Source organism: Muscardinus avellanarius (genome assembly GCF_963383645.1).
Source record: "Muscardinus avellanarius genome assembly, chromosome: 14".
Classification (NCBI taxonomy): Eukaryota; Metazoa; Chordata; class Mammalia; order Rodentia; family Gliridae; genus Muscardinus; species Muscardinus avellanarius.
Window position 1 is genome coordinate 46,389,671 of NC_137800.1, and position 9,599 is coordinate 46,399,269.

Sequence of the window (9,599 nt, forward strand, 5' to 3'; positions counted from 1 at the left end):
ACTCAAAATAGATAAAAGACCTAAATATAAATCTTAAGACTATAAACTTTTAGAAGAAAATCTGGGTCATAAAACCTCACAACATTGAAATTGGCAGTGATTTCTTGGATATGATTTCAATGGCACAGGCAACAGAAGAGTATACAAACTCCCTAAAAAATAAAAAAATTATATATCCAAAGACAATGTAAACAGAGTTAAAAGTTACTAATAGAATGGGATAAAATATTTCCAAATGCTATATCTGAAGGTATATTAATATTCCAAATAGAAATCCTAAAAATTAACAACAATAAAGGCAAACAATACAATTTAGAGATAGGTAAAAGACTAACATAAATAATGAATCTCCACAGAGAACCAATCTTAGTTGTCTGTTGGATGGAAAATCTTGTTTCTCTGATTCTGGTGTGTGTTACCTATTTCTTCTTTGTAGTTACTCTCTTTGAGTATTTTCTCTAGCGCTGGTTTTGAAGACATAAATTCCTTCAGTTTCTGTTTGTCATGGAAGCTTCTTATTTTTCCATCTAATTTGATAGAAAGTTTTCCTGGGTAGGAAATTTTTGGCTGGAAGTTGTTTTCTTTCAGAGTTTGGAATATGTTACTCCAAGCCCTTCTGGCTCTCATAACTTGGTTTGGGAAGTCTGGAGTGATTCTAACTGGTTTGCCTCTGAATGTCACTTGGCCCTTTGCTTTTGTTGCCTTTAAGATTCTCTGCTTGGCTTCCACATTGGTCATTTTGACAATTATGTGGCGTGGGGATCCTCTTCTCCGATCCTGTCTAAAGGGAGTTCTATACGTTTCCTGGACCTGTGTATCAACCTCTTGCTCTATGTTTGGAAAATTTTCTGCTATTACTTCCTTGAAGAGATTGTTGATCCCTTTGGTTTCACTTTCTTTTCCCTCCTCTATTCCAATTATTCTTAGGTTAGCTCTCTTAAAATGGGCCCATATTTCTTCAATGTCAGATTCCTGCTGTCGGATATTTTTTTCTAGATTAGAAACTATGCGTTCATTTTTGGAATGATCATCTTCTAAGAGCGAGATTCTGTTCTCCATGTAGTCTAATTGGTTGTTCATGCTTTGAATTGAGGCCTTTACTTCATTAATTGCATCCTTTATCTCTTTTTGGCTCTCTCTGAATTCTTTTCGAAGCACCTCTATTATTTCTACAGTTATTTTCCTGATTTGATCTTCTAGAAATCTCTGATTTTCTGTTTTATCGGGTTCTGATGTAGTGGGGTTGTGGGCATTCATTGCTCCAGTGTTATTCCTCTTTCCCATGATTTCGGAAGTTTGTGCCTTCTCTGGGTTCTTCCCTTGGGTCACTATGACTTCGCTTAAAGTGCTCTGGATCTCGAGTCTGTAGTATCTCTGACCCCACTACTCCTTTACTGGGTTGTATCACAGAGTCTCTGACCCAGAGAGTCGATAGAGGCTGCTTTAGACTGTGGGGGGGTGCCAGGTTGCAAGTTCTCCTATGGTGTGATATCTCTGCCACCGCCACTCCCCCACTGGGTCAAGTCCCAGGGAGTACAGTACTGGGATTTCTCCTCTGTGGCCCGCAATTTGACTCACTGTTCTTAAGTACGCAGATGTAGCTGTAGTGGACTCGGTGAATTCATTGCTGCTGCTGCCGGTGGCAATATGGCGCCGCTGCTACGCCCTCGGCCGTGAGGCTGGTGTATTTTTTCTTCTCTGGTTTTGAGTTCCACTCTGAGTCCCTGCAGCGTGTGCTGAGCTCAGCCACTGGGAGCTTTAGGTGCTCCCTGCGCTGAAAGATCCTGCCTGGCTGTTCCGCAGAGGCTCACCTCGGTTTGCTGTAGCCGTCGGATGAACTCTCCGCTGCCGCCGGTAGTATGGCGCTGCTGCCGCGTCCTCGGGCGTGAGGCCGGTGTATCTCCTCTGTGGCTCTGAGCTCTGTTCTCAGTCTGCTTTCTCTCTGGAGCCTGGTGATTTTTTTTTGTTTCTCTGGTGATGGTGTTTTCTGCTATGAAATGCGCTAATTTTGTGGTAATGGAGATTGGTTGTTAGCGGGGCTCTTAAGCCCCGCTTTTCTCGGTCGCCATCTTCCTCCAAACACTTTTTTTCATCATGCATTTTCTGAGCCAGAAAAGCCCTTACAACTTTCTGAACACATTCTGTTTGCGGATGAAAGAGAGGTTGTGGCCAACTCTCTGTGCACCAAACCTCAGTTCCTGCCCTGAGTTCTGCCCACGAGTGGCAACAAATGCCAGGCTTCCTTCCTCTTTACTAGTTAAAAAGTAGAAATATCAAGTCCTAATCTGTGAAACCTATGTGTGGTGTCATATGACAACATCTTTGCAGATGTGATCACGCTAGGGATCTTGAGATGTAGAGGGTCCTAGATTCCCAGGGTATGCCCTGGGTATCATCGCACATGTCTTCATAGTTGCTGGGCAGAAGGAGACCCAAGATGGGAGAGGAGGAGGCCATGGAGTAGAGACAGTGACGAGCCACCAGCTAAATAGTGCCAGCAGGCTGCAGCGGCTGAGGAACCAGTGGGCAGATTCTCCCCTGGAGCCTCAGAAAGAGAGCTGCTATACGGATTACAGACCTCTGGCCACCAGAACTATGAGAGGATGCATTTCTGTCATTGTAAGCCACTGAATTTGTGCTAAACAGTGGTAAAACTAATAAACCTTCCTTTTATTCAAATTTCAATAGAGTCTGACACCTTCACAGGAACTCCCTCGCCCCGAGCAAGTCACAAATTGGTAAGATCAAATCTCTACTCAGTTCTGCTTCCATACCTGGGAAAGAATTTCCAGGGATGAGCTGTATCTTGGGTGATCATAACCAACTGTATGTCCCAGGATGCTCCAAAAGACCCCATCCTCAGAGGTACCAGGAGCTTTCCTGCAAACCAAGAAGTGTTCCCTCTTCACACTTCTCTTACCCCTTCCTTTCCCTTTACCACTTTCTTTCACCACTTCTATCTGCACAGAGACTGTCAATCAAGTTTTAATTGCAATTTGGGCTGCTTTTAGCTGAAGCACCGGGAGGCGGCATTCAGTGACCAGCGACATCTCTAGAGAGTGCTGGTTAGGTTTATAAAGGAGAGGTAACATATTTTCTCACGCTTCATCCACAGAGGTAAGGCTGAGTATTGTTCTCGTTTTTAAAGAGGAATAACTTGTGGTCCAAAGCTTCAATCATTTCAGTAGCAAAAGTAACAGATCCCCACAAAACCGATCTTAATGTTCAGACTCCAAGCTCATGGGATTTCTCAAGGATGACACTGCCTCTTTTAAGGATGTCCAAGAAAACTCGGATCTGGATATTGCTTGTAAATCACAATTTTCTCTGTCCCCCTCTCCTGCCGTCTCTGGGCCTAGTGTAGCTACTAATGCCTGCATCTCTTTACTGTGTGTTTTACGCCTTGGCGTGTGCTGACACCTGCTGACATAGACAAGCACAGCACCGAACGGGACTCAGGCTCCTAGGAAGTGGCAGGTGGGAGGGAGCCAATGGCAACTTCACTGAAGACAGCGATGAAGACCAGGGCAGAGAGAGCTCCAGAGGAAGTCCCAAGTGACCCGGGGTCTTGGGCCCCACAGCTCAATCCACAGATCTCTGCTCCACCACACACACCACACTGCCTGCGCAAGGCCTGGGACGGTCTGTGTGTGTTCTACGCAGCATGTAACAGGTGATTGAATTATAACAGTGCAAACAATAAATCTGTCTCAGCAGCTCACTGGGTAACACCAAGCAACTTTTTTCTCCTACTTCCTGGTAGTAGTCATCTGGGATACATTCTTATTGATGCAAAGCATGTTCAGATTAATGACTAAAATAAACATACATCCAAAGATAACCCTGGTGTATGGGCTTTGAAAATAATGAAGTGCCACTTATGTCCATGAGGGGGAGCCAAAAGATCGGAGAGCAATCACTTATGTCCATGAGGGGGAGCCAAAAGATCGGAGAGCAATCGCATTGCAGCTCCCGTGCTGGGCAGAGCTACAAATGGCCTTTTCCGGCGTTAAATTGGCTGGGATTAGTGCACAGAGTAGTAGGCAGTTGATACCCATCCACTTCGTTTCTCTTCTCCTATTACCTTTCTTTCATTCACAACTTACTCTTCCACCACAATCTCCCCATGAGGTGTCCATGAGACCTCTGGCTTCTAACAACACCCCTTCTTTGCCTATTTGGTATCTTCCAATCTGAGGCCCAAAGTTGGCAGATCAGGGTATCAAAATGCTCCAGTGATCCACCTCACAGATCCTGCAGACAGAAATGAAAAGTAGCTGATGCCCAGTGAGTACATAGCATGTTCCAGGCAGCTCCACACGCCCGCCACTTGATCCCAGTACTAGTGTTAATGATTTTATCGTTACTGAGTTGTTGAGCATTTACATGAGCTGAGTGCTATGCTGAATGCTTGCATGTATTAGCCCATTTAATTCTTTTTGTGTGTGTGTGGTAATAGGGATGGAACCCAGGGGCTTTCTACCTCTGGGATACACTCCCAGACCTATTTTATATTTTATTTGGAAACGGTCTCACTAAGTTTCTGAGAGCCTCACTAAGTAGCTGAGGCTGGCTTTGAACTTGCACGATCCTCCTGTCTCAGCCTCCCAAGTGCGGGGACTACAAGCTCATTTAATTCTTTAGTATCACTGTGAGAGAGACTGTTAGAAAGGAGAAGGGGCATCAGAGGAAGTGGGAGAGAGGGGAGGGCCTTGGGAGGGTAGATATGATCCGAGTATGTTATTTACATGTACAGATAGGCCACAGTGAAGCCCAGTCCTGTGTATAATTAAAATGCACTTATTATTTGAAAAGTGAAACTCTTATTCCCACTCATGGCTCTGGAAGTGGAAATTCAGAGATGTTAATAAGCACAAAGTAGCCCACCTGAAAAAGCACATCAGAATCCACTTACATGTCACATCCCTCCATCTCAATGTACTACTGATGCTGTCTTGATCACCCCCCTCCCCAGTGCCAGGGCACCCCCTCCTGGAGCACAGAAGCACAACCCAAGCATCAGCTCTCTAGGAACACAGGGAAGTTGTTGAGGGGGGGAAAGGGAGGAAAGAAGACGAACTCTTTCCAGTAATAAGTCAAGAAATGTTCAGGGCATCTAGTCAATAGCTGAAAACTATTTCCAAAAAACTTTTTTTTTTTTTTTGCTAGAGTCCTGCTAATAAAGAGTAATTCAATTATTCTTTAATTTAAATAGGATTTTTCCCACTACACTGGAAGCAAATCTTCATTTAGAACACTATTTTTAAAAGAAATACCTTTGAGCCTCAGATAAATGTCCTGCAACTTTTTAGAGAGTTAAATTACAGGTCACATATATACTTCAAACATTAGTATCCCGGAGTCAATAGTTTTCACTTATTGATTGACTGATTGATTTTTATACTGAGGATTAAATCCATGATAATACTGCCTCTGAGCTACACCCCAGCTCTATTTTATTTCTTATTTTTTTTATTTTGAAACAGGGTCTCACTAAGTTACAAAGGGCCTTACTAATTGCTGAGGCTGTCCTGGACCTGCTATCCTCTCATCTTAACCACCCAAGTGCTAGGATTGTAGGTATGCATCACCCAGCTGTTAGTTCTAATATGTATTGCTACTCTACCAGCCATCTGAGAAAGGAATTATGTGTTTATCTAGAGCAGAATAAACAATTTCTATTACTATAAAATAGCTGAAAACTTATACCCCATTTTGATAGATCATTAGCATCTCTTCACATTCCAACTTTCAAAACGTCTATAGCACCCAGTTCCTCCTTTCTCATTTTGTCAGTAGCACCATTTTAATATATATATGTATATATATATATATATATATATATATATATATATATATATATATTCCCTTCACAGCTACTAGAATAAATATTAGAAAAGCATGAAAAATAAATAGCTTTTGGTAAGAATACAGAGAAATTAGAATTCTTGTGAATTTCTGATAAGACTATAAAATGATACAGCCACTACAGAAAGCTTGGTTCCTCAAAAAGTTAGCCATCAGGGGCCGGGATGTAGCTCAGTGGCAAAGCACCTGCTTTGCAGGTGTGGTGCTCTGGGTTTGATCCCCGGTTCCAAAAAGACAAAAATAAAAGAACCCTTTTTTAAAAAGTTAACCATAAAACTACATCTGACCCAGTGATTCTGCTACCTGGTTCATCCTCAAGACTTGGAAGCAGAGTCCTCAAGAGGTATGTGCATGCCCAGGTTTATAGCAGCATTATTCACAATAGTCCAAAAATGGGAAACAACCTACAAGAATCCAAAGATGGGAAACAACCCACGTGTCCATCAACAGGTGAGTGAATAAACAAAATGTGATCCTCCTGTCTCAGCCTCCCAACTACAGGCATGCACCACCATGCCCAGCCCCAAACTGTCAACATTTAAAAAGTAAAGATACTACCTATAAAATGATTCAGGGCTAGCAATATTTGATCTACCTGGTATGTATGGATATATGGAATTCTTCATGTCCCAATGAAGGGATTTGAGAAGACTGAGTGCTGAGCAGTGGAAAAGTTTTCATCTTCCATTGGGAAAAAGAGGCAGACCATGAGGATAACCTCAGCTTTCATGAAAGTGCCCTTTGGGGGCTTCTGCTTCCAGGTGAATGGAAATATAATTGACTGTTGCTATAGGGTGAATTGTCATCCTCTCCACCCCAAATATATATATATTGAAGTGCTAACTTCCAGTACCGTAGAATGTGACTTTATTTGGAAATAGGGTCCTCGCAGATGTGATTAGACAAGTGAAATGAAATCCTATTGGAGTAGGGTGGGCCCTTAATCTAGTATGACTGATATCTGTCTAAAAAGAAGGACATTTGATGGCATTACATGATGGCTTATAATTGCAATCCCAATACTTGGGAGGCCAAGACAGGAAGGTCACAGGTTTGAGGCTAGCATGCAGTAACTTAGTGAGACCCTATTTCAAAATAAAATATAATAATATAAAATAAAAAGGCTGAGGATGTAGCTTAAAGATAGAATACTCCTGGGTTCAATCCACAATACCACACACACACACACACACACACACACACACACACACACACACAGAGTTGGGAAATTTGGACAACTAGGCATAGGTAGAAAGCCATGTAACCACAGAAGTAGAGATTAAAGTGATGTACCACAAGCCAAAGAATGCCTAAGTCCCCCAGGAAGGCCTGTGCTAGAGCCCTCAGAGGGAGCTGACACCTGGGTTTCTCACATCCTGCCCCCAACTGTGGGAGAACAGATACCACTGTCTTAAGCCACCCAGTTTGTGTTAGTCTGTTGGCGAATAAGCCTAGGAAAGTAAAAGCATCAACCGAAAAGTGAACCACCTGCAAAGGCCAACATTGCACAAGAGCTGTGCACAAAACAGAAGGACATAACAGTTGTAAGCTTCACAGTACCTGTGTATTACTTATTCTAGAGTAATGTTAATACCATGTTTGTTTTCACTTTCTTCACTGGCCCTATTTATTCTTTCAGAGGGGAAAATGGACTTTGAAGAGCATGGGGATCCCGAGCCTCTGTTCCAAACTCTGGAAACCAAAAAGGACTTAGCAAGTCCACATACCCTTGATTTTTATAAGAAACAGAACTTGGGCTTAACTTTGAATCATATGACAGATTAGGGCTAATGGGCTTGTAAAGTCATCTTTTGGAACGTGGTTTTCTATTACAGCAATAAATGCTGACCAGGAACTCAAGTCATGATCACTCCATTCCAACACTTCATGAACTCTCTTTGGAGTCTAGAATTAATGAGCAAGCACTAAGTAAAAAGAATTCTCTTTTGCTCTATCTTGGTCCTACAAACTTGGACAGCTTACTTAAGCTTTCTGAATTCCAGTTTCATAATTTGTAAAAGGAAGCAATAACCCATAATTCACAGGCTAATTTAAATGTAAGGAGAGTATAGACCAAGGGCCCCAAACCAGGTGCGTGAACCAGCCATGTCGTGTGCCCTCACATTCCCAGCCGGGCAGTTGGTGAGTTCCCACGACTTGCAGAATTTTCCCAAAGCCATGTGCCACCATTACTCTGCTACCCACTCCCCGCTCACACCACTCTCTTCAAAATTCAGATAGACTGGTAGTGAGATGAACTTGGAGAAGGTTCAGGGTGCTATGCAATTCCCTCCAGCAGGAGTGGGGAAAAGGGTTCCACCTCTGCAACTCACCTGCATCAGACCAAATGAGAAAGAGACAGAAAGACAGACTAGTAACCCTGAATGGAAAACTCGGAGCCTGAAGCCTTGTATCACACCCATGCCTGTTTTATAAAAGGGCTAAAATCTGGAGGTTGTGGCTGAACTTCCCTGAAGGCAGAGGGAGTAGCAGCCTGGACTACAGTGGGAGCCAGAGGCCCCCATAGAGGGCACCATGGGGTGGTGGCTCCTGACGCCCAGAGGAGCACTCTGTGGGAGGGAACCCACATCCATCTGAGCTGAAAGAGAGAAACAGCCTGGACCTGAGAAGCCCCTCTGGGAGGAAGGGCCAGGGGTCAGCAGCAATCCTGACCTACAGAGTGTCAGGAGTTAGAAGGAGCCAGCCAGGGAATTACAATTGGCTGTGTCTGGAGAGTGTCTCCAAGATCCCCACAAGAGGGCTCCCAAAGATGGAGAATGAGTACTGTACTTCCATGTAGCTAGATTTTAATTGCCCTAGTTAGACATGTCCTTCCAGCCCTTCAATTCTTTTCTGCTTCTTCCCTTGATTCCCTACAAAGCACATGAGCAGGGGAAATAAAGTAGAAAAGCAAGAGGAAGGGACAGAAAGGCAGGAAACACTTCGGCCTACTTGCTTGGGGCAGGGTAAATCCAAGGAGAGGAAACTAAGAGAGAGAGAATCTACAGAGAGAAATATAGTATGTATTTGGCATTTTATATTGGGTTATATGGGACATTTTGATAGCTGAAAGTTACAAGAAAATCTGTGGAGTCCATCGTCAGTGTATCCAAGGGCAGAGAGGAACAGCTTTGTAGGAAATTATATGATACTTTGTATACTTTATATGGTGAAAGAATCAAATTGTGTTCTACTGGAGAGTGGCCTGTAGGGTTCTTCCTCTCTGCAGGGCCTTGGAAGATGGGCAGGTGATGGGGGAGGGTTGATTAATGTAAAGGAATCCACTCAGCTGCCCACTTCTTAAGGAATTTTTTCACTTCCTCTTATGTAGCCCCGAGGTGGGTGACGGGTTATGGCCTTGCTGGCAGAACTGGTTCTGCAGAGATGGTCTGGTTCCTGCTGTTCTCAAGCTTTGAAGCCTTTGCCAAACATAGATGGTACAGGAAAAGTCACATTGCTCATCTGGAAGCAACAGAACAAGAGACGCTGAGTGTTCTGCACAACGCCTGGCACGTGGGTGTGCCCAGAGAAGGGTAGCAAAGATGGTCCGTGAAGGGTAGCAGGAGTGATCGCGAAACTCCACCCAGCTCTGTAAAGTACCTAAGTTCTGAATTCCCTCCAAATAATAACATTGGCTTTAAGAAGGTAGTTTTTTCATTATAGAAACAAGAAATACCAAATAATAAACTCCAGTATCACCTTCTATCCTACGGGGATCCGTTGCTTTTTGC